Here is a 24,307-nt window from a genome sequence, read left to right on the forward strand (position 1 = left end):
TAGAAAAAAAAAAGAATTCAAGGGCAAGAACAGCAGGGATTAATACATTTTCCTAGCAGTTGAAGAGAATCATAATAGAAGCAGAGGTTTCTAGGATCTTGCTATGGAATTTTTGTCTTTGAATCTGCAGCACTGGAAGTTTTGTGTTCCCCACACAGTGATAAATTCTCTTTTACAAACTGGACTGAGAAGGAGGAGGGAGGGAACTGGGTGGAATCAATTACAAACCATATCAGACATTTAAGTTTAAACACAAGACCTTGCAAAGGCTTGCATGAAATCTTACTAGCAATATAAACAGGACTGGTGCCAAACTAAGCACCAGAAGTATTCAATAATAAAATACAGCTGTCTCCATTGGCACCTACCCATGAAAGTTTGTCATTTTTACTGTTAGAAATGCTGACAAAGAGAAATCTAAAAAATGAAAACATTTTTTCAGAAGAGGGAGGTTTTCATGAACTGCAACCTAAATATTCATTTAACACTGGAACATTCCATAAAAATAATTTATAACATAATTTCTTCTTAGAAACGCATTTTGACAGAGTTCTTTTCAAAGACTTTGGTCGAGCTTGGCAATGGTAGTAGCTTTGCTTTCAAATCCATAACTCTTAATTATTAAAAGACTCTCTGTACACTTCTCTTGGGTTCTAGGGAGGCACATCAAAGCAGGGGCCCCTCTTTGCTTTGGCTCAGTGCACACCCTGTCAGCTGAGGAGGAACGAGCCCAGCCCAGAGCTCTGGGAACCTGAGACACAAACGCTGTCCCAGGAAACTTGCCCGGGTTGGAAACACTTCTGGGAGGGAGCTGTGCCCAACTGGACCCTACACAGAGGCTGCTGAACACCTCTGACTCACTCCAAGTGTGTTTCCAAAGTTTTCCCTCTTCCAGTGGGACACCATCCATTTTTCCTGTAAGGTCTTCCACAAAACTTCTCCCCCACCTGCGGCTCTAATGTCTCTCAGCAGTCAGAAGGAAACGTAATAGTCCCACCTCAAAATTCTCTACTCTCCCCTATGACTAAAATCCTGTGTTTTTAAGGCACAATGATAATAATAATGGGTTTTTTGAACTTGTAGTGACAATGAAATGATGAATTTGCTTGCTCTTCAGATGACCTTCTCTGAGCTGTAGCGTGCGTTATTTTTCTTTGTACCAAGACTGAGGTCTTTAAACTAAGAGACTATTAAGTGTGTAGAATTCCAGACTAATGCATAGGGAAAAAAACCCAGTAAAATTCTCCTCTTGTTAAAATTACAGTTACTGTACTGTTCTGCTTAAAATACTGCAGTCATAAAATTCAGATTGAGAATTATATGAGCAGTCTCAAAGCAACTGCCATCAACAGTTCTCCTTGTCAGTCCTGTACAGTTTAAGTACTGATTAAACTCTACAAAGATGGTCAAAAATGACATTTCAACATTGTAGAGCTGGCTGGGCTCTGGGAGTGCTTTGAGCTTGCAGGTTATGCACAGGCCAGCAATTATTAATGTTTAACTGAATGACATTGAAAGTAATGAGAAGACACTGTAACTCTAAAGGAGTAATTTCTTTAAAGGCTAAGAGTGACTGTTATCGTTTTTTAAAATTCTATATTTATTCCAGCTTAGTCCTTAACTGCAAGCCATGCCATGTAATAATAATGGAACTGCTCAGACAGCAATTTACCAATGTGCTTGAGGCCCTGTCAAACCACGTGGAGTGATGCCATAATCAAATTCATAATGTCTTATCTTTTTCAGATAAAGTAATCATCAAAGGAGTACTGGCATGAACAGAGAAAATCCAGGGCTCAGACATGCTCTAATGTAGTGAGCTGTGACACAAATTGGGCTGTCCCTGTTTTGCCTTTCTTCTCTCTCCATGTTTCCCATTGGTCTGCCAAGGAAATGCTTCTGGCTTTGTTTTGTGCCATCTTCTGAGACAAAGGATGTTTAGAAAGGAAAAAAAATAGAAAGGGTTAAAATTTCAGAGTTAAATGTTAGTGTTGGATCCCCCCTACTTTTTCTTTTTTCACAGTCGTTGGCTGATATTTTTGAGAGCGAATCCACAGACCTGAGATTTTCAGGTTAATCAATAAAATATTGTTTTAAAAAATGGAGTTAAGTGCATTATCGGTCCATTACTCCATTATGGTTTGCCCTCAATCATGGAAGTGAGACCAAGATTCCCAAAAGACAAATCGTATTTGTAGTTAACCTTAACCAGTTTTCCCATATCAGGGAACTATTTAAGGTCTCTTTTCTCCTTGGTAATTAAGCACGTGCCTATCACTAAGCATATTAGTAATACTGCTGGAGTCAGTGGAATGGTGAAACACAGCTGCTTATGTATATAATATCCATAAAGAAAATAAGAAAGGAAGTCACTGACAAAGGGCAACAGGAATTAAAATACAAATCTTTTCAGTCGTGCAGTAAAACACACAGGGAAGGAAGAGAAAAGATCTGATTTTTTTGTTTTAGAGGCATCTGGTTTGAAAGGTAGTGAAGTAATTTAAATGGTTTTTTGTCTTTGTGGGTTTTTTTCTTTTCAAATTTGTTTCCCTGACATTTGGGCCAGGCCAACTTGAGCATCCTTTTTTGCACTTGCTTGAAGTTGTTTCTGGTTTAAATATTTGCTCAGGTCTTGTTGCTGTGCTCACTCAAATGCTCCACTGATGTACCTGAGGCCCAGGCTCTGGCACTGCCTTTTTTACATCTTCTGGGGCATTTAATGCCCTGCAAGGCAATGAAATCCCAGTTCTCCAGGGAGCTGAGGAGCCCCAGCTCCCAGGGACTGCAGGGAGAGGGGCAGAGGGTGCTCAGCACTGCTGATGAGGTCTGGGTGAGGCTGCAGGGTTGTGTCCTTGTTAATTCTGGATAATTAGGAAATATCTGTTTTCCACTAATGTACAGAAAGAATTAAACCATGCACCATTTACATTCCCAAGCACTTCTCCACCTGAAATGAGGAAAGTATATATGAACAAAATATTTTCAGCCTTCCTGTCAAACACTGTTTGATTTTGTGTAGTCACTCATGTTTTATTTCCTAAAATGGATAATACTCTTCAAAAGTTGCAAAAAAGTTGGGTAATTAAAGGGCCCAAGTGTAGATTTAAAAAAAAAAAAGTTATCTTCAATCTATATTAAGATATGTAGAGCCCACAATTGTACTATTCTGATGGGGGAAAAACACACAAAAAATCAGTATGAAAATGTACTGCGACACTACAGAATACTAATCACTCCTACACAGAGAGAGCCTTCATTTTATCTGCTTTTGCAGAAGGGTTTTATAAAGTCAGGTTTTAGAATAACTAAAACCCAGTACAACTGAAGGAGACAAAGCTTTGCACTTGAACAAAGAAATGTTTTCTCAAAAAATAACAATGACAATCTGGTTTGTGCTTTTATAGCTGTGCATTTGTAGATGATGGATAGATGGTTACACAAGGAGAATATATAGTGAGCTGATTATGTTCTGCATTAAAAAAATCCCAGGCAACTAAGCTTCAATGCAAATTCATGTGATGTGTCTGCTGGCAGATTTGGCTGATTGTGGGTATTAGGCTCAGTCCTGCTCGAAATGGTGCCAAACATAATTTATAATTCACCAGACACAGAATGATCCCTCCTGGATTCTGGCTGGAAAAGTTTAAGAAGCAGCTTCTCCCTTTCTTGTGACCTTGGACATACCAAGACTTGCAGGTCCAGTTCCCATCACCGCAACTGGACTGAAAAGGATTTGTGCATTCCAGAGAAATAGTCCCTGAAACCTGGATAATCCATTTGACTTGAATTGAGTGTGAATCCTTTGGCAGAGAATCCTTCCAGGACAAGGATTTTTTGGAGCACTTTTGTCATTTTGCTGTATGACTTTACAGGACACGAGTTCTGATCCACCCCTCAGATTCCTTGGCACTACTGAGTGCCAGAGTTACTGATCACTGGAGAACGTGCTCTGCTTTCCTGCAGAGGGCAATTTGCCTCTGACTTTATAAGAGAAGTACTACAATGATGGAAGAATGAGAGGTTTAAAAAAACCTTAGTTCATAAACTTAAAAAAACCCAAACCTTTTTGAATTATTTTGATGAGTTTAATCATTTGCCCCTGTGTCACATCAATGCTTTATTTGAAGGTTTTCCTTGTCAATAGCTCCTTTGATATTGTGGATGATAAAACCATCAAAAGGCTTTAGAGGGATTTTTTGACTTCTTGCTGTTGCTGTTGCTCATGTTGATGATAGAATTTGGGCATCAGATAAATAAATCTTGATTACGGTGGTGGATTGACTGTTTCACAGGAGGAGCTGTGGCCAACCTGTCTCCATCTGAGCCAGCTCATGTCTGCAGCAGGATAACCACATTTTTACTGTATTGTGCTTTGTGGAAGCAGTGTCCTCTCCACTGCCAACTCCAGCTTTTCACCACTCCATCACTCACTGAGCTCTTTTCTTCCTGCATCCTCAGGGTGTATTTTTGTAGCACAGTTCACTACAGCTTTTCCTTCCTTTTGCTTTAGCCAGTAACACCCATCACATGGAAAGAAATAATTTATCTTCATAGAATTGTGAAATGCTGTGTTCATACATCCCAAGTAATGACATCAAATATTCCATGGTACCAGCTGTAAATTCATAGGACAGAATCCTTAAGTTTCTTGGGAAGTCCAAGCACACTCTGTCAAGTAAATGACCCTGAGGCAGAAGAGTCCATGTTACTAATTCCCATTATTAAGTGGAGATCCTGCTTCCTGTGCACAAGCTGAATTCTTCCAATTGTGATGTTTAAGGAACTTAAACAGTTACACCAGAGAAGTATGGTGGAACAATAAGTGACCTACACATATTTGTCCAAGTAGCAAGGATTATTTTCCTTGGACATGTTAATCAACACATGGTCCACAGAGCACTGAGAGAAAGAGAAATTTGTGCTTGGCTGTGGAAAGTTCTGTCTCAGCACAGTGAGGCACAGCCGACCTCAGTGCGTCGTGTTTACCAGCAGAATTTAAACAACCAGGATAAATCACTGTCAGTGATAGCAACAGGAAGTTAATCCAACAACCTTGAGAACATCATTGCAATCTCTTTCACACATTTTCTCTTTTCAATGTCTAAGTGAAATCTTATTTCTGTGCTGAAGTCTTTGGGGCTGCAGAAAGCAAAACTATCAAAGACACCTACACATCTTTGCCTTGAGCAACAAATAAAAAGCAGACACAACAGAAGAGAAAGCAGATGGCCTTGCAAGTGCCCTGGAGAAGATCCTCCAGGTCACACACAGTAGGTGGTGAAGAGAATCCATTCTGCAGTGTCTCTTGTAGATATTGTCTTCCTTGTGCTTGTCTTAACAGATGCTGTGTGATCCCTTTTGAGTCTGATTCCCAATCTGAAAACTGCTTCATTTATAAAACGTGAATGCTCAGTGTAAGACATCAACAAGCAGAAGTTCTCCATCTGATCTAGATTCCTGTTATTGTCAATGGAGAGAAATTGAATGTTCTGACCTATTTTAAATGCCTACCATCAAACAGAGTTGCATCACCCGAGGTTCTTACCACTGATATTAAAGGAAGTTGTGATGACTCGCTCAGACAGGGATTTCAACACTGTCAGTGTCTCAGACTAGGTGAGACAAGTCCTGCCCACAGCTATGTGGGTATTGCCTTAATGAATCACAACCACAGAGAATTCTCCAGTATTTTTAGAGATGGTAGAAATCTGATGGTTTTGGTTTCCTGGCAATACATGAATGGGAAATGAATGAAATTAAATTCTGTGGTATTTTGAAATTGTTTTTTTCAAATTTTCACTGGCATGAAATTTTTTAAGCATTCATTTCTTTGGAGAGTGTAATTTTGATGTTCTACTTTGAGCTTTTTGAAAAGTACATTTTAAACCAATATTTGAAACCTTTGAAACAAAACTGATCTCAAACAGAAAAGGGAACTGTTTCCTGTAGAGATTTGTAATGATCCTTTTTGAACTCTGAAGTTTTATTCAAGATGAAACAGTTATTAAAAATTAATGTGTCATTCCTGCTGGATTCTTCCCCTTCACAGAAAAGAGGTTGGACATGAAAAATTTTCCCACTTTGAGTATCTTGTTTCTGGATAGGATGGTGTGTGGGAGAAAGGTGCAAGTAATCAGTGTCTGGAACAGATGTTTCTTACAGATGTTGATCCTGACTAATGTTTGTGCTATCCACTGAACTGGTTCTCTGTTACACTGCACAGGCTCTTAACCCCTTGACTCCATGAGTCAGAGTATGCCACAAGTTAATTATAGAATATGTCAGAGTGTTAATGCAACTCCTAGATTTGGATTTTTGATTCTTATCTTTTCTTCTTCCTGAGGCTCAGAACTACCAATAAAATCAGACTGAGACTTAGATGAGTTTCTGACACTCTGTCTCCCAAAACTTCATTTGTGTTCCAGTCCAAAGAGTTGTTACTTGTCTCTCTCTTTGCTTCAAACATCTACCAGAGGAGGCAGTGAGCCAAATATTTGTAACCAAAATTTTTATTTAACTGGCATTCTTTGGAAAAACAAAAGTTAACTCTGTTGAGATTGCCTATTAATTAAAATGAACATCAGTTAGTTACAATCAATAAAGTTGCAGTTTGAAAGTGCTCCCACTGCTCTACTGCTCCAGCAGAGCCCAAATCCTGAGCCACTTGTGTTGCTTCCTTTGGCCAGGATGCACCCAAACAATTTCATCCAACTCCTGAAGAATTTTACAGCTGTCACGTCTCTTCTTCTCCTTCAGCAAACAGCCAACTAAGGGGACACAAAACTCCTACTCCAACATTAAACATGTAGAACGCCTTCCTTATAGGTCTGGACAAGTGGGACAACTTGTAAATTAAAGAAAGACTACACCAGCTGGCTGATGGCCAGAATTGGTCCCTGGGGAGGGCTTTAGGAGTGGTAACTAACCATAAGTACCCACAGCCTGGCAGTGTTTAATGGAATGTTGGCAGACACGCTGTATAGTACTAGTAAATTAGTAATGAGAATTAATTAATAATGGTTTGCATTCATGTGGCACATTCCTTGCTGCAATTTACTTCTCATCTGGCTAAACAGGGACATGAGGAACAGTTTATCTTCTGGTGATCTACCTTTGTTTAACTGCTTTTGCATCTTCCGTCTCACCCTCTCTACATTCCATCAAGGTTTCCTCATGCACCTGAATTGTGGTTCTCTCGTGGGCTCCTCCTGGTTCTCTGCCAGGGTCCACAGCCTCCTGGAGTGCCATACTGACTGCAGGGCCTTTCCAATAATCACCAGATCTGAGGGATTGCCTCCCATCTTCCAGAAATTATTCCACTTTTCAAAAATGCATGTTATGTTGTTGGTTCTTGCTCAGCTGGTGCTCTCTGGGATCTCCTGGATGCTTGTTTGGTCCCCCACTGAGTCTTCTACCTGGGTTTGTGCCCACCTGTAGAGCCTTCCACCTCTCCTTATTGAATGTTTGTTCATTCCACTTCACCACTTCGTCAAAATCCTTTTGCACTCTCATGCCTTTGCAGCAGTTTTTGGTGCGTTCTCATCACCAAAATCAATGATGAAAACATTGACTCAGTGCTGGATGAACAACTGCACCACACTTATTGTTCCACTGATCATCACTACCTACAGAAGATTTTATGACCAGTTATAAATTAATTTTATAGATCTTGACTGTGTTTTCCTCATTTATTTTTGAGATAGCATATGAAATATTGAAGTTATTAATATAAATAAATATGGAATTGGCACCTTTTTCCTTATCTGGAGCAGAGCTGGTCCATCAATAAGAGATGGCCAACTCTAAAGTGAGCAGTAGGAATTCAGAGAAGGGAGGGAAATATTGGAGCTCCTTCTTTGATGCTGACAAATCCTTGGATGATGTTAAATTCCACCCTCATCTTCTTTTTTCATCTCAATGCTTATAAAAGCATATTTGGTAGTTTATAGTAATATTTGTCTGGTGATTTAAGATGCTTGACCTCCTATTTTCTGGCTCTCCTCACCCTCCCACCCCCCATTTAAAGCTGGGATCGATCTTTTCCAAACATCTGTAACTTGATCTACTCTCCACAGAGGGCAATGTGTCCATGATCCCCAGGAAGAGCTCTCAGATTGCCTCTGCCAGCTCATAACACACCCTAATATAAAATAAATCAGACACAATGCATAGGAAATATTTGAGCGATCTTGAACTTGCTGGAGCTGCAGAATCTCAACATTCAGTGCATTGTCCCAGCTCCTAATTGGTCTAATCCATCTCCAGATCTCCAGCTTGTAATTTTGTTTGGCTGATGTTCTTTCAGGAAAAATATTTAGGATCTTTTCCTGAGTTTTAATAAAGCTTCATAAATAAAAAATCATGGCTGTTCCCCAGCCAAGACCAAGTCCCAGATATGTGTGTGAATTGAACCCTCTGCTGGTGAATGATCTTTAGCAAAACTTTTAGCCCATTGCAAATACAAAATAAATTTGCCTAAACATTCACTAAAGAAGCTGAAATTACCTGATTTATCTCATGGTTGTGATTGGCTAAAACGTGTACCTAGACCTCTAAAATAATTGTAATTCACAATGCTTTATTAAGATGCAAGTACCCATTTGTGGACCTGACAATAATATTTACAAAAACCAAAGGAATCTATTAAAAAGCAACATAATGTTTATAAATTCAGGCAAAACTTCTCTTTCTTTTATTAATAAAAAACTAGAGAAAAACTGTTGTGAGTTCAGACAAAAGTGATCTTTTCTGCGAAACCCTAAAGTTCTACTTGATCAATGGGAAATATTTTATTTGACCTGAACTGAAATTTTGAGCTTTTTAGTTTGTCTTAAAGGAAGTTCATTTTTTAAACATTACCTGAACTTTTACATGAAAAATGCCAATTTGAAAAAAAGTTCAATTGGGAAAATGTCAAAATGAAAACTTTTTGGCATTTCTGAAACAAACATTTTAGATAAAAAATGACAACATGAAATGTTTTGACACTTTGAAAAATGTCTCCCTTTTTCAATCTGAAACTTCACCAAATTTAAATTGAATTTACTGTTTGTCTAGAAAATAAGAATTGCTTGCGTTGGTAGTTTTCCCTGGATAAGCAGCTAATCTTCCTGCCAGGTTAGCAATGAGACATCAGCCAAGGAACTGCACAAGCAGGTTGTAAAACAGTTCTTGCCTTATTGCAGCTCAGATTTGGACTTTGTAGTGATTATCTCTCTGTCTATCTATCTATCTGTCTATCTCTCTATCTATCTATCTATCTATCTATCTTCACTTTTGCACTGTACAATGTCCAGCTTTCAACTTAGCAGTTCAATGGTGCACAAAGAAATAAGGGAGAGAGAAATGATTACTGTTTAACAAGTGAGCAATTTCCCATTGCATTAAAATTATATTTTTATTTAAAAACCTGTCTAGTGGCAGAGTTATGAAAGTTCATTACAGAAAAAATGGTTTATCCATTAAACAGAAGCAAGTCCATAACCCTGAATGCTAAATTGCTATGGCTAAATTCTTAAATTAAAGTAACCCCTTCCAGACTAAAATCCCAACATTCCAAAATAAGACCGGAATCTGCAGTGAGTGGAGTAGTTGGTGCTTGCACTGCATTTTTGGGAGGGTTTAGCTGAGCACAGCCTGGGTTCTGCTCCAGGATCCCTTCTGCTGCCTCTCCTGAGTGCAGGGCTGGAAGGAATTGGTGGCTTCCCACGGGAGGAGTGTGAGAGCTCGAGAGGAGAAAGGAGAGGGGTTCTGGTGGCACTGGGGGGAAGACTCTGGACAGGCACTGAAGCAAGTGGAGGGGCTTGAGCAGCTCTCATTTCTATTCTCTCTGGTGTGCTTCAACTTAAAGAAGCCTTTCAAGAGGAAGAGGCAGGGTAGGCTTAATATTGGCAGTTCCATTTCACAATGGAGATGGTTTTACATCTCTTAACTCTGGCTTCTTGCCCTCTTTGGAGTTAATTATCTGTGGGTTCCTTCTTTGACTTTTAGGGGATTTCTTAATTCTCCTGGCTCTACTTTAAATAGTGCAGGGCTTTCATGTTTCTTATTAGTTAATGTGAGGAAATTGAGTAATGTGGGGTTATTAAAAATTACCCTGAATTTAGATGAATGGGAAAAAAGTGTGTCCACTGCAGTAACTCCTGTCCATCACCTGGGCTGTGTGGATCCCTGCCAGGCAGGGTCCAGCCCATTGTGCTGTCATGTGTAAATTACCTCCCTAAATGCAGCAAGCTAACAGAGCTGCTCCGTGCTGAGTCCTAAATTGACACCAAAAGGGAAACTTCCATCCAGACTGGAAATATAAGGAAATCAAGCAGACTTACCAGTGGCACAAAAAGTTCTGAAACCACAATGGTTATTAAATAATGCCAATTTTTTTTTCTGCAGACGTTAAGTCAGTGTTTAAAAATACAAACATCTAGATAATTAGAGGAACTTCAAATCTGTCTTCATAGTGTTTCAGCAGGATGACATTGTCAGCTATTCTATTTTGTATTGATTTCCACAAAGCTCAGTTATTCCCAGCCTTCCATTTCAAATGCAGCACCTTGTTTTCCTGTATCTTGAAGCAAAGAAATTAGATAAAAACTATTGATTAGCGAGGCACAGAGGGGAGTGATGTCTGTAACCTTCCTTTGTCTTGCAGCTCTGCAGCTGAGGCAGCAGTAATAGGATTCTGTGCGAGTGCGACTGTGATGAGGTCACACTGCTGAGAAGGGAATGAAAACACTGCAGTCAGCGAGATCTCTTGCTTCTCTGATAGTTTTTGATATTGTTTGTCAAATTGCGATTTGAAGGTTATTTCTCTGGAGGCTGAAGTTGCCTTGCCTCTCTTACGCACTTGGCTGGGCTTTTAAAAATCATGCATTCATACAAACAGCTCCTTTTCTCTCAAAGTTTCTGGTTCTTACTTGGAGCCAAAATAGGGAGCAAGAAGAGATTCTCCTGAAATTTTCCATCATGGTGAGATTAGGGCAGTTATTTCTTAAAATTTGTTGGATTTGTTTGGCCTCTCTAGCTCTCCTTCCTCCCTTCTTTTTCATGAGGGTGCCGCAGTCCTCTTCAGTTCAAAACAGGTTCAATAAACACTTTCAAGACACATGAGCCGTGAAGGTTTATGCTGATTTAGTACATAATGGCGTAGCATTTATTGGAATCATTACTCAAGAAAGAGATGAGGAATTTCCTCATTTCATTTGCTTTGGGAAACAGGCATTTTGTGACCTACCGTGGGCAACTGCAGAACTGAACAGAAAGTTCAGAATAATGATTAATGCTTTCCCGTTCTGAGTGGGCTTTACCACTGTTATTATTCTTATATTCTTATTCTTGTTATTCTTATCTTTCTCCATAGCAGTGAAACAGCTCATGGAGGTGACAAAGCGAAAACTGAGGGTCATAGAAGACGTGAATGGTTTGGGTTGGAAGGGACCTTAAGGATCCTCTGCTCTAACAGAGCCTGCCCTGGGGTTCAGGGATCTATTTCCTGGGAGAGGTGTCAGTGTCAAATACAGGATAAACACAGATTACCTGGCCCTCAGGACTCTACTTTTGGTGCATAAGGCAGCTGCATTCCTCTCTTCCCACAGAGGAAGAAACCACATGGGGCATGCAATATCTTCCACTAATCAGGCCTTAGGGGGTTTTCCTCCCTTTGGAAAGCTCCCTTGCCCTAGTTCTCCTCCCGTAACAAGACACTGGGAGATTGGTATGGAGATAGCTGGCTAAGAAAACCCTCCAAATAAACTTCTGGAATTGCATGGCAGTAACAGGATGCCTTCAGCAGGCAGCTGCCTTGTCTGTCTGTGCAAAAACAAGTATGTCAGGTCAAGCTGCATATTTTGAGGTTTGATGTCCCACCCTCACAAATAAGTGATGTGGGAAGAAGTCTGCTGGGAAAACTCCTTCCCCAGGCTTATTACTGTGGGGGTTTTTGTGGGAAGCACTGAGACTTTCCCATCCCCTCCTTTCCCCCATGTGATGCTCTGTGATCATAACACATGAAACTATCTCAGGCTTCCAAGAACTCCTCCAGTGCTGAACAAGCACACTCTGGGTGTTTTTCTTTAGTCTTTGTTCTATTCTCTGTGATCCTGAGGACATCATTCTTTGCCCCCTTTGTTTCTTCATCCATGTGAAGAAGGTGATATTTCCTTTCTCGAGGGTGATTGTGAAGGGATTTTTTTTTAATCCCCTTCCAGATGTTGGGCACCATGGGGGAGCAAAGCATCTTGCTGTAATTGATTTATTTATAAGGGAAAGCTGATGCTACTTTAGAGATCCTTTTTTCACCTCCCTCTCCAAGTAAACTGCTGGAAAGGCTGTTCTCATTTGCTGTTGTTTTTCTACTGTTTGTATCTTCCTCATCCCATTTATGGCTGTATTTAAGGTCCTGATGAAGCAGCCCCACAGGTCAAAGCAAGAGCTGTGGGAATGTTACCTCCAGAGTGCCCCACTGAGGGCTGGACAGCTGGAATCATCCAGTGCCTGGTGAGATACCTGCCAGCTGAATGGATGGAATTGCATCCTGCTGGCCCAGGACTGCAGTACTTGTTTGTCTCTTTAGCATTCAGCATCACCTCTGTGCTCCCAGAGAAGCAGTAAGAGTGGAGACTCAAAAAGATGTTAGAGGAAAGCAGTGAGTGGGGAAAAGGCTTGAAATCACATTATTCTTTAGAAAATGGGCAATTGCAGTGAACTAAACACAAACAAAAATCTCTAGAGGGGCAGAGCTTGGCTGAGAGTTCTTTTTTTACCCTGCATTGTTTCAATGGATAAGTATTTTCTCTTAATTCCCACTTATCTTTTCATTTGACAGTTTTTTTTTCCCCCCACCCTTTCCCAAAATGTGTTGCTGAGTGTGGCATACCCAAAAGGGCATGTGACTGTGGTGAGAGCAGCATGTGGTGCTGGAAAGAAATGAAACCTCAGTCCAGAGTAGTGAGTAAGGTCAGAGTGGCACATGAGCAGGCATTCCTACAGTATCCAGAGAGAATCTGGCAAAAAAAATAAAAATCATCTTCACCCACAGGACTTAGGCAAATTTTACATTTAATCCTTAAATATTCTTGGCCACTATTCGACATATTTTCATGCTTGGTCATCTGTCTCTTAGCAAGATCTAAAGGACTCAGCCAGGTGCAAAGATAATTGTTTCCTTATTTCAGGCAGCATCTGCTCAGCCATCTGGGAGGCTCATCTGTAAAAGGTGACAGGCTCAGGTAGCAGCCTGCAAGTCCCACCTCTGGAGCTCTGGTGGCTCCCAGCCCTGCTCAGACAGAGCCTGTGTGACCCAGAGTGAAGAGCACTGGGCAAAGGGAGTGCAGCTCTGCTGAGGAGAGAAAACAAGGGGCAGGAGAAGTTTGGTTATCACAGAGATAAACACTGCAGTCTCAATTTTCCATACTTTGCTCCAACCCCAGATTACCCTTCCTGTTAAATGCTTTGTTTCCCCATATATTATATTAATCTGTTTTATTTTAAAAGGCTGTTTATCAGCAGCCTGTGTGAGACTTGATTGCCAATTCTCTGCATTCACTGCTAATGAAGAACCATGGCTACCACGATTTTAATGGCTCTGTGGTCTGTAACTCCACACATCTGGTGTTGGTGACAGTTTATCTTCTACCCCAACGTTCTGCTCTTTCAGCAGATGGTTTGTAGGAAACTCCTCTGAAATACAGGGGGTGGCAAGAATCTGCCATGGGAGGGAAGGGTGAACACAACCCCTGGTGTTCTCTGCACAGCCCTCCTGCCCTGCTGCTCATAAACAATAGGAATGCTGTAAATAATGAGGAATAATAATGTATTTCTGGCAGAAACCAAGGAGGATTTGTGTGGGGTGCAGCCAGAGGACTCAGGTCGGGTGTTGTGGGGTTCTGTTACAGATTTGGAAATGTGCTACTTGTTCTTTGTAGCTCTGTTGCTAAAGAGACATTTTTATTTCTAAGTACTTGCTTGGTTTCCTTTGTTAGCCCAAACTGCCAAAATTAGAGGCATCTGACATAGAAAGGAAGTCAGTTTTGTTTAATTTATCTCAGATTTATTTTGTGACATTTCCTGGATACATTTACCCATCACATTATTAAACAAGAGTTTATTTTCTGGAGGCTAGAACTTCAGCTTTTGCCTATATTTCAGTAAGACAGGAATTTTAATACTGTCAACATTATGAGAAATTAGAAAGTCTTTCAGGTGTGTTATGCAGGAGAAAGTTCAGAGCTTCACTATCTCTCCTAATAGTTGCCCTGAGGCTTTTTCAAATGTATAATCTGATTCTTACACTCATTTGAAATGTAAAAGGAGAATTTTCACAGAAGAGAGAGAAATCCATCTGAAAATACTATTTGTTTTTGCCAAATTGTTTCTTTAATTATAATGATAAATTTCCACTATTTGGCAACAGCACAAAGAATTAGGCTCTTGAATGTCTTTGTTCCTTCAAGAGGAATGGACAAAGTGGGTCTTGTTCAGAAAGCAAATCCCCATTTAGTCACACAATTCTTGTCACTCGCCCCAGCAGATGATGAGAACCCCCTTTTTATGACTCTCCTGTGGGAAGGATGTTTGGCTATGACTCAGAAAAAAACCTGGGGTTTTTTTTGGACAAACTTCCACTGACTCAGGACAAAACTCAAATGAGGAAGTTGTACAATGTTTTAATCTGCCTTTATGTCTCAAAAATGCTCAGTTACAATGAGGAACATGCTTATATACACATTAACCACCTCAATAAAGGTAGCTCAGAGGTGGTGATAGGCCAGTGGATCAGCTGACTGGAATTTGGGATTGTTCCCAACAGGGAGACCCTAAATGAGGCTCAAAGCTCCAAATGCCTCAGATGTGCTTTTTTGGACATGATGACTCAAATACCAACTCCGCACCTTGAATCCATCTCTTGAGCAATGGATCATCCAAAAGCTGTTTTTGGGTTATTCAGATATTTTCCTGGGGTCTAGATTTAGAAAATGATTTCATTTAAATCTCTCTTTTGTAGCAGCACACACAACCTTGTTACTTCTTCCTTTTCATTGGAAAGGAAATATGTATACTTATAAAACTTATATTTATTTAAACTATATACCCTGCATTGAGTTTTGGAGCAGATACTTTATGATTTGGAGAGAAGAGAAAAAATATTGCAACTTAGTATACAAATATTCTCTATAGATTCTGCTTGCTGAACATTTATATTCATGGGACTGTGGTCTGATAGGGGAGAAACCTGGAGTTTTCTGTCTACTTAATTTCTTCATTTTTGCATGTCCTTTGCACTGACTCATGCCCTGTATGTGCCAATACACATGAGTGAAAATTTTCTTGATGATGTTTTCATCAGGCAAAGGAGAAGCTGTGAAGACAGTAAACACCCAATATGTAAAATGTTTTATAGTCCTTAGAATTCTGCAGACTAGTTCAAAATAACTGCAAAGCCCATTTGTATTCAGAATATCTGAATGGGCCTTGGTTCTGGATAAGGAAGAGGGAGCAGAACTGGATGAACTGGGTGTATTAAATTCTTTATTCAAAAGCTTTATCCCTTTTCTGCTTTTGTATTTCCCACGACTGGATTTTCTTAGTTTTTTCTCTACTGGATTGTTTGGCATATTTTTCATGCAAATGTACTGAAATCACTGGTCTGGTCGGGAGCTCTTCACATTCGCCTGGTTTATGGCATTCAGTTTTCAATTTTAGCCATATGGGCCTTTTGGTTTGGTTTCTTGCCTTTTTTATTATTCTGTGCCTGCTTAATTGTAGCTTTTATGAAGAAATGGAGAAAGAGTCATAAAGACAATACGACAAATCATTCCCAAAGCAAATATAATGAGGAGAAGAGTTGGAGAAATATTTACATGATTTGAATTTTCTGTCAATGTTCCTAAAAATAGAGCAAAGAATTAAATAAAATAGTCAGATGATTTGCTAGTGAAAGGAATAAAAACAATTGCAAACATGAGAACAAATGTTCATTTTTATTCCGAGAAGTAGTTCTTGGCAGTATTTTGGAAGCTCTAATAGAGAAGACGAAATGTAGATTTTTATCCCACTTGAGCATAAATCAGTGCACTAGACTAAACAATTTCTACTATACAATGCACTGAATTCTTCTATTTTGTACAAATGTTCAATTAAATCTGTAAACTTAGTCTGTAAGCTGTAAAGAGGCTTAGTCACCTTATCATCAGCCAGTTCCTCTGCAGGTCACTGCCACAGTCCTGCAGCACAAATAAGTTCTGTGTGGGGAAGGCTTCCAGTAGCATTCCAAAATAACAGCAATTACATAATTACAGCATGGCCATGCTAAAGGTTACATTAATGGCCACCAGTGATGATGAATAGGAAGGCAATGGTGTGAATGAAATCATAATTAGCAGAGCATGAGGTAGGTGTTATGTTAAACATCCAATGGAAAAAAATTAACAGCACTGCACAGGTGGACTGAAATGTTACATGTAAAACTTAACCTGCAACAATCCCACTTTCAGGAGACAAGAAAAAACCCTTACATCATTTGTTAACCAGTTCTGGGTTTTATTCACCAAGCAGGGAAGCATGGGCTGGGTGTGACACTCTCCAGATCTCTGCTCTCCTCAAGGTGCTCTGTACCTGTCCCAGCCCGATATCAGGGTTTGATATCTGGGTTTGATACCAGAACTCTGAGTTTCTCAAAAGACAGGCACTGAGCTGCTCTCCTAGGAGCTCACCAGCTACTGAGAAAGGAGAAATTCAGCTGGAGCAGCAGGACAGTGGAGGAGCTCCAAGCCCAGTGCAGGCAAATGATAACTATGATTTCCACTCACAGCATCTCTGGGAAGGGTTTGATACCCTCTGTGTGTCACAGACATGTGAAAGATTTGCTGCTGTTGAATTAGCAGAAAGCCAGCAACATTTATGCTGTTTAGGTTGCAAAGGTTTCCATCAGCACTAAGCAGGTGATTTTTCATTGTTGCAGTATGTGCAGGGCTAAGGTGGCATCTTATGTCTGCTATTGATTTCCCTGATGCTGCCTTCAAAACTGGTGCTTACAGCTGCATCTTCCTTCTTCTGTAAATGTCAGGGTCTACAAGTGAGCCCTGGAGCTCAAGTGTTTGTTTCTGTCTTTGCATATTCTTGTGTTTCTGGTCTGAAATTACAATGCTGCAGAATTTCCAGAAATCTGGTACATAGGTGTATTTTTAGGACAGCAGAACAACTGATCTTTCCTTGAGTGGGTCAAAGAGATGGCATTTAAGTCAGGGGTTTTAAATAGGAGGAGAAAAAGGGAAGAAACTGTTGATGCTAAAACACCTTAGGGTCCCCTGCTATAAAGAATTTAATTCAGTTGCCTGCATTATTCCAACAGTGATATAAAAATACAGAGTGCCTTCCAGATTGGCTCTCAAAGTATTTTTCGCACACAAAATTCTCTCCTGAGAGAGTCCATCCATCTCCCTGGAATGTGCCATTCTCTGTGGAGAAGGCAGAAACCCTCCAGCTGCCTTTTGCAGGGCTCAGTGGCTTTCCTGGGAAGAGTGTTGCCTGGCAGGGAGAGATGTGCCTGAGATATTTCTGGTACCAAATGTGGCCATTTCTGGGGAAAGGGCATTTTTCAGTATCGCTCTTTTGGAAACTGGACCACCAGAAACAGGAAGGGAAGGGAGGAAGGGAAGCAGAGTCATCAGTGGTGGCTTTCTACCACATTCTTTTTGCCACAAGAGAGGGAACCATTTTTTTGCCACAAGAATGGTTCCCCCATTCTTGTGGCACCTCCCATCAGTGACCTGCTCAGCCTCCTCAGCAGTGACTCATCCCAGGGCACATCCAGGTGCCCTGTGACAGATGCCTGCTGCCTCTTATCTCAAATAGTTTTGAAAATCTCCTTTGGCCAGAAGCCCAAGTGTGAAGGAGCAATTCTGTTTTAGACCAAACTTGTAAAGAATCTGGAAAGGTAACAGGCTCTGCTGGCTGTTATTTCTATCCCCTCCTCTGCTGTCTGCTCTCCAGATTAGTTTTTTAATCTGAATGTCTGGCTGCTTCTCATCTTGCTGATCCAAAATCTCTCAATATCCAGCAGGAGAAAGGTTCTCATTGCTTTCAATAATCTTTGGATCATGCCATTAGCTCCACTTAAGCTTTGGGTCTGGTTCTGCACAGTTCAAAGGATTTATAGTCTTGACTCCAAGTTCTTATCCAGTTTTTCTGAGTTCGTTTAACTCTGTAGATATAAAAGGTCTCAGCTCTTCACTTGAGTATGAGCTGTATCTGCTGCTACCAATAACACAGACATTTAGTGTAGGAAGGAAGGAAAAAAGGACTTTGTATTATAATGTTTAACTTGTGAAACAAGAGGAAATGTCTTCAACCTGTGATACATTTGGGTTACTTAAGCTATGAATGAGGCATTGTTAGATGAATATTAAATATAGATGTATATATTAAATATTTAACTTGATCTTTGTTCAGTTTTCCTTTCTTGTAATTTCTTTTCAGTGTTCATAGAAAACAAACCTGATTTTTATACTGCTTGCCAGTAGTGACCTCAAATTTTCTGTTTGTGTTAATAGTGTCAATTACCTGCACACATGAGTCACATTGAACTTTGTTACTGCATTGGAGGAGCACTTTTTGGAATTTGTCCACAACACCTTTGCCATGAAAACACTCCCTGTTGATTGAAATGGTCTGTGAGTGCACACACTCTTCCATGCACATATAGCTCAGGAAGATGTTCATTCCTAATTTTTTTCAGTATAAAGCTGAACCACGCAACTGCTCAGTAAATTAATCAGAGATGATAAAAGAACTCCAGAGCAATGCTGTTATCAAGGAGAGAAATGAAGGCAACCTGAAATTTCATTCCACAACAGCCCCTGCAATCCCCAGGTTTGCTGCAACCACAAGTATATTTTAAACCTTAGCTCAGTGTATACCCACAGTATGTCCCCTACAGCTGTGAACTGCTACTCTTTGTTTAGGACTGGGCAAGGCTCCAGTGGCTCTGTTCTTACAAGGAATGCATTTTCCAGTGTTTTGAGTTAATGACTATTATTCAAGTTGAAGTCAGTTCCTTTCTCACACTATTTTAGGCTGTGTGTGGTAAACCTTTGTGCCACTGTTCTCCTCAAAAAATTCTGGTATTTTCTTACTAAACCCAATACATATTATATCGAGCTCTTTATCTTCTGAAATAAATGTTGGTTATCTTCATAATGAATCAATCCTGAAATGAAGCAGGTTGGTATTTCTGCTGCTCTACTGACCCTCCTTTTTTTGCTGCTGCTCCACACAGTAGTGTTGGGAAGTTCCTGTTGTATTTGGTGATGTGCAAACAAAGAACAAAAGGCCCCTGCCCTGATGGCTGAAAATTTAGATATTTCTATTGATTAAATAATATGGGGCATTTGTCTTTTCTCACCAGAAAGTGACACATTAGGGCAACTGTTTCCTGGAGAGATAAACAGTGAATTCTGAAGATGGACAGGAAGGAGGCATGGAGGGAGGCTTGCTCTGATGGGGGCAGCAGAGTGTGACACTCTAAGGTTCTTCCTCTCTTCCTCCTCTTACTTTTATTTCAACCTGGTACTTTATTAACCAGACTTTGATCAGAACTTCCACATGTGTGTGTTTTCTGGCATTTGCTCTGTCCTTGTGACCCTGAGGTGGTTCCACATCCTTGCTCTCAGGGGAAGGAGTGGACGCTGGGAGGCTGCAGCCCTTGTGTGCAGGACACACCATCCTGTCTGCCTCACCTGCATTTTCCAAAGCCTTCTCCTGCAGCCTCTCTCACTTTCCTTCAGGAAAGTGTTTGCCTTGGATACTGGGCCTCATCTGGCCCTGCATTGCTCAATACCTGCACTGATCTCCTTGGGAGTTTAGTCCTTATTTATCACTTGGAGTGTGTTGTGATTTCCATTTAAATTTAAATTAATGAAATGGGACATTTTATTTTTTGAAACTGCATATGAAAAAATTATTTTAATATCCATTTTAAAGTGAGACTACTGCTTAGAATTTTTATTTTTATATCTTTATTTGCACATGCTTTTCTTTGCTAAGCTTAGTTACACAGTAATGTAATTTTATTTTGAAAATTTAAAGTTTCTTAGGAGTACAATTAAGAAAACATACTCAGGGAAAACAAGATGTTAGTCTCATCTGAAGGAAGAACAAAACTAGTTATGAAAAATTTCAATTAAAAAAATAACTTTGACTAGTTTTACTCTCCATTCAGTGACAACAGCTCTGATAAAATGTATCTAATTAACACCCAGCAGATAACAATTATCTTGTATAATTACGATGGGCTTGTTTGTTCTTTAATTGACAGCTTAGGCAATGTTTTATGATGTTTGTTTGACCTTGCAGCTGATCTGCACCCTGCTCCCGTGTGCTGCCGAGCGCGTGGCTCCTTGGGCTCCATCCTTGGCCCTCGTTACTGTCACTGTCACTGCCTCTGTCACTGCCAGTGTCACTGCCAGTGTCACTGCCACTGCCTCTGTCTCTGTCACTGCCTCTGTCTCTGTCACTGCCTCTGTCACTGCACTGTCACTGTCATTGCCACTGTCTCTGCCTCTGTCACTGCCTCTGTCACTGCCAGTGTCACTGTTACTGTCACTACCACTGTCACTGTCAGTGTCACTGCCACTGCCTCTGTCTCTGTCACTGCCTCTGTCACTGCCAGTGTCACTGCCTCTGTCACTGCCAGTGTCACTGCCACTGCCTCTGTCTCTGTCACTGCCTCTGTCACTGCCAGTGTCACTGCCTCTGTCACTGCCAGTGTCACTGTCACTGCCACTGGCGTGTGCCCTGCCCTGTCCTGTGACTCTGCAGTGTCCCCGTGATCCCGGCAGCCGCTGCCCCTCTGCCTGTCCGTCCGTGTCTGTGTGTCCATGCAGGACACAGCCGAGCCTGGAGCAGCCCCAGGGCACCCCTGCTCCTCCCTGGCAGGGATCACAGCAAGGGGGTCCCTGCTGCTCCCAGGGGGAGCTGAGGCAGAATTTGCAGCACTCCCCCAATCTGTTAGAAGGTACCCAATAGTCCAAAACCCAAATGTCCGTGCTGGTAGAACAGATGCACTTGGTTTTCCTGCATGCTGAATGCTTTGGGAGGATTTTCATCTTCTTGCTGAAAGAAATCTTATTCTAATCTCAGTCTTGTGTGCTGCTACCTGGCTGCCATAATAATGAACAAAGCTGTGCTTTCCCCATGTTGCCTCACTACCCTTGTCCTTGGAGATTTGGAATGAAGGGGAATCTCCAGTGTGTCAATCCTGCTTGGCACAGTGTTCTCTGTGAGTCACATTCATGTGAGGGTTATGTCTCTGAAATAAATCTTAAATTAATTTAGTGAGAAACAAATAGGAAATGTCCCCAAACAAGGATTTGTCTGATATTTCTGGATTTTGGGGATTCCATTAGAGAGGGAAATAGCCTGGGAACAGCTTTTCTTATCACATCATCGTGTCCTTTTCACTTCAAGGCAATATTAGAAAGTGCAATGGTGCATAAGACTTAGTAATAACTATTATTATTTGTTAAGCATTGTCTTTTACTGTGCTGAGAACATTGGGGTTTCTGTCCTACATGGATCATTACTTTGGGTATGCAAAATTTTTCAAACAGTAAGTGTCCTTGATGATTAGAGAGAGATTATCACCAAGTGCTGCATTTCTGTTTGGGCTTTTTTTGTTGTTCTTGGGTTTTGTTCTAAATGAAAGGACTGAGTTTCAAACTGAATGTAGTTATCTATAGTAGAATTCTGGTTTGAGGATGAGATAAAATATGTCAAACCACTTAACCTGGTCCTCTCTCAACATAAATTGGGTGGAAGGAGATGTAGAAAAATCCCTTGCATGGAGGGGATGCATCGCCATACCATGATTTTTGGTCCCCAAGCTGGCAGTATGGCCAAACCTAGTCCAGGTTCTTGAGTTCTCGGGTGTTGGGATAGATTCTCCTCCTCCTTTAGGATGATTTTATCTGCACATGAAAGCCAAGGTAGTGGACAGCTGGACTTCCAGCTCGATAAATTGAGATATTCCATCTAAAACCAATGGATAAGGGTTTGGGTTGGCAGGAGCTGTGGCTTTCATGTAGTATTTTCTCTCCTTCTTGAGGAGGATTCTGTAGGGGGAAGACTCTGTCAAGTTAAATCAAGGCAGATTTATGTATCTATTAGTGGTACATAAAATAATAAATGGTAAAAAGTTTGGAGATGTATCCAATAGATTCATAGTAAGAAATCTTCTGAAGAGACCTTATAGTATTATCTGACTTTTAAAGTAAACTGGAATTTATTCAAATGCCACAGGCACAAATTAGATACTTTTCGCCTTAAAATTCAAGGAGTAACTATTGATAGAATTAATAAAGAATAATTTTTCATAAAAAGTGAACATATGGCTTGTTATTACTGATTTCAAGCCACAATCAGAACATTATCTAAATAACTCCAGAATACCAGCAGTATGTTCTGAAGCATCTCGTACATTAGAGCACGACTCCTCAGATACTTTGAGGCTATGAATGTTCTGTTGTCGATCTTTTTCAGCAGTGTTGTCTCTCTTCTGACTCCTAATTCTATTAAAAATCTTTATTTTCAAGTTTTTATAAAGGTACTCTGAAAATTTTAAGTGGACCTGAGGTAACATTACGAACTTTTAGTTTGGGAATGTTTTTCAGAGACTGAAACATTAATTAGAATCAGTCTAAGTACCCACAAGTATTTTTCCTTTTTTGTTGTTGTTTCTTGTGGTGTTGGCTCTCCTGACACTTAATTACTCTGATTCTTTTCCAGTGTAATTTTCCAGTCCTTTACTCATGTTCCTTCAAATCTTCCTGAGTTGAGTAAATAGATGTAGTGGGATGAGCTGAGAAAACGAAAAACTTGCAGAATTTTTCCCACTCTCAGGGGAAAAATATTGCAGCTTTTCTCCCTAAGTCTTTTGCTAATCCTAGTGACCAGACAACTCCCAGCCAGCTCTGGCTAAAGACATTTTAAAATGTTTTTAGAGACAGGCAGAATAGTTTATCCCAGGCTGCTTCTCCCACCGGGCTGCCTTGTACCCCTGAAGGAGGAGCTGGAACCAAGTCCACTGGGCAGGAGACCAGGAGCAGTGGAAATTTCAATGTCTTGCTCATCTGATTTGGCTGTGATCCATTTTATTCCTCTCTGTTTCATTGATGTATCTATTTAAATGCTTTAAGAACTGGGGCTCTCTCCCAGCAGGGGTTTGCAGAGTGCATTGCAGGAGGGATCCTGACCTTGTTTGGGGCCTTCTGTTTCCTGAGAATGAAGTATTAATAGAATAGCCTCATTATATAGAATCATGGATTGGTTTGGGTTGCAAAGGACCTCAAAGCTCATCTTGTTCCACTTGCACTGGGCAGGGACACCTTCCACTATCCCAGGTTGTCCCAGCCCCATCCAACTTGGCCTTGGACAATTCCAGGGCTGGGGCAGCCACAGCTTCTCTGGGCACCCTGTGCCAGGGCCTCAGAACGCTCACAGGGAAGAATTTCTCTCTAATATTGAACCTAAACCTCCTCACTTTCATTTTGAAGCTCTCCCTCATTGTCCTGTCCCTCCAAGCCCTTGAAAATTTTCTCTGTCCATCTTTCCTGTAGGCTCCTTCAGGTCACACTGGGAAGGCCACACTGAGGTCACCCCAAGTGTTCTCCTCTCCAGGTGAACAATCCCAGCTCTCCCTGCCTTCCCTCCCAGCAGAGCTACTCCATCCCTCTGCCCATCCTGGTGCCTTCTCTGGACCTCTCCAGCAGCTCCAGGTCACCCCTGGGCAGGGCCCAGGGCTGGGGCAGCTCTGCAGGTGGGGTCTCGCCTGAGAGGGGCAGAATCCCCCCTGCCCTGCTGGTCCTGAAGCAGAAATGTAAAAGCTTGTATCCAGCACAGGCAGTGACTGTGAGGAGGTGCTATTGCCCCAAGGTAACATGCACAGAAAGGGGGCTAAATGCAACTCCCTTTTCTTGGCCTGGGTGCTCAGAGGAAAGAGGAGAAACTGGCTCTTTGGGAACAAGAAAGAAGAGACTGCCTTTATTGAAAGAAAAGCCAAAAAGAGATGCACACCCATCCCCCCAACCAAAACAAACAAACAAAAAAGCCAAAGCTAAATATCCCTCGGCTCCACACCGTGGATCACAGCATCAGAGCTCTTTGTTGAGACCCATTCTGCAGAGATTTCTGGCTCCTTGCTGCATTTTGGAGCTCTCTTGCTATTTAAATTATCCTTAGGAGACAGCCTTGTGTCTTTACTTGGCTGCCTTTGCTTTTTTTCCCATTTCTTTTTTTTTCTTGATGAGTCATTCTACCA

At 41.0% G+C, this 24,307-nt stretch overlaps 1 protein-coding gene across 2 annotated transcripts in view; it reads left to right on the plus strand.

Moving 5' to 3' along the window:
* The window catches only part of PMEPA1 (prostate transmembrane protein, androgen induced 1), a 263,958-nt gene that overhangs the window by 104,314 nt on the left and 135,337 nt on the right, over positions 1 to 24,307 (plus strand). The gene's annotated exons all lie outside the window — the stretch shown is intronic.

The sequence above is a fragment of the Passer domesticus genome, chromosome 16 (genome assembly GCF_036417665.1).
Source record: "Passer domesticus isolate bPasDom1 chromosome 16, bPasDom1.hap1, whole genome shotgun sequence".
NCBI classification, from domain to species: Eukaryota; Metazoa; Chordata; class Aves; order Passeriformes; family Passeridae; genus Passer; species Passer domesticus.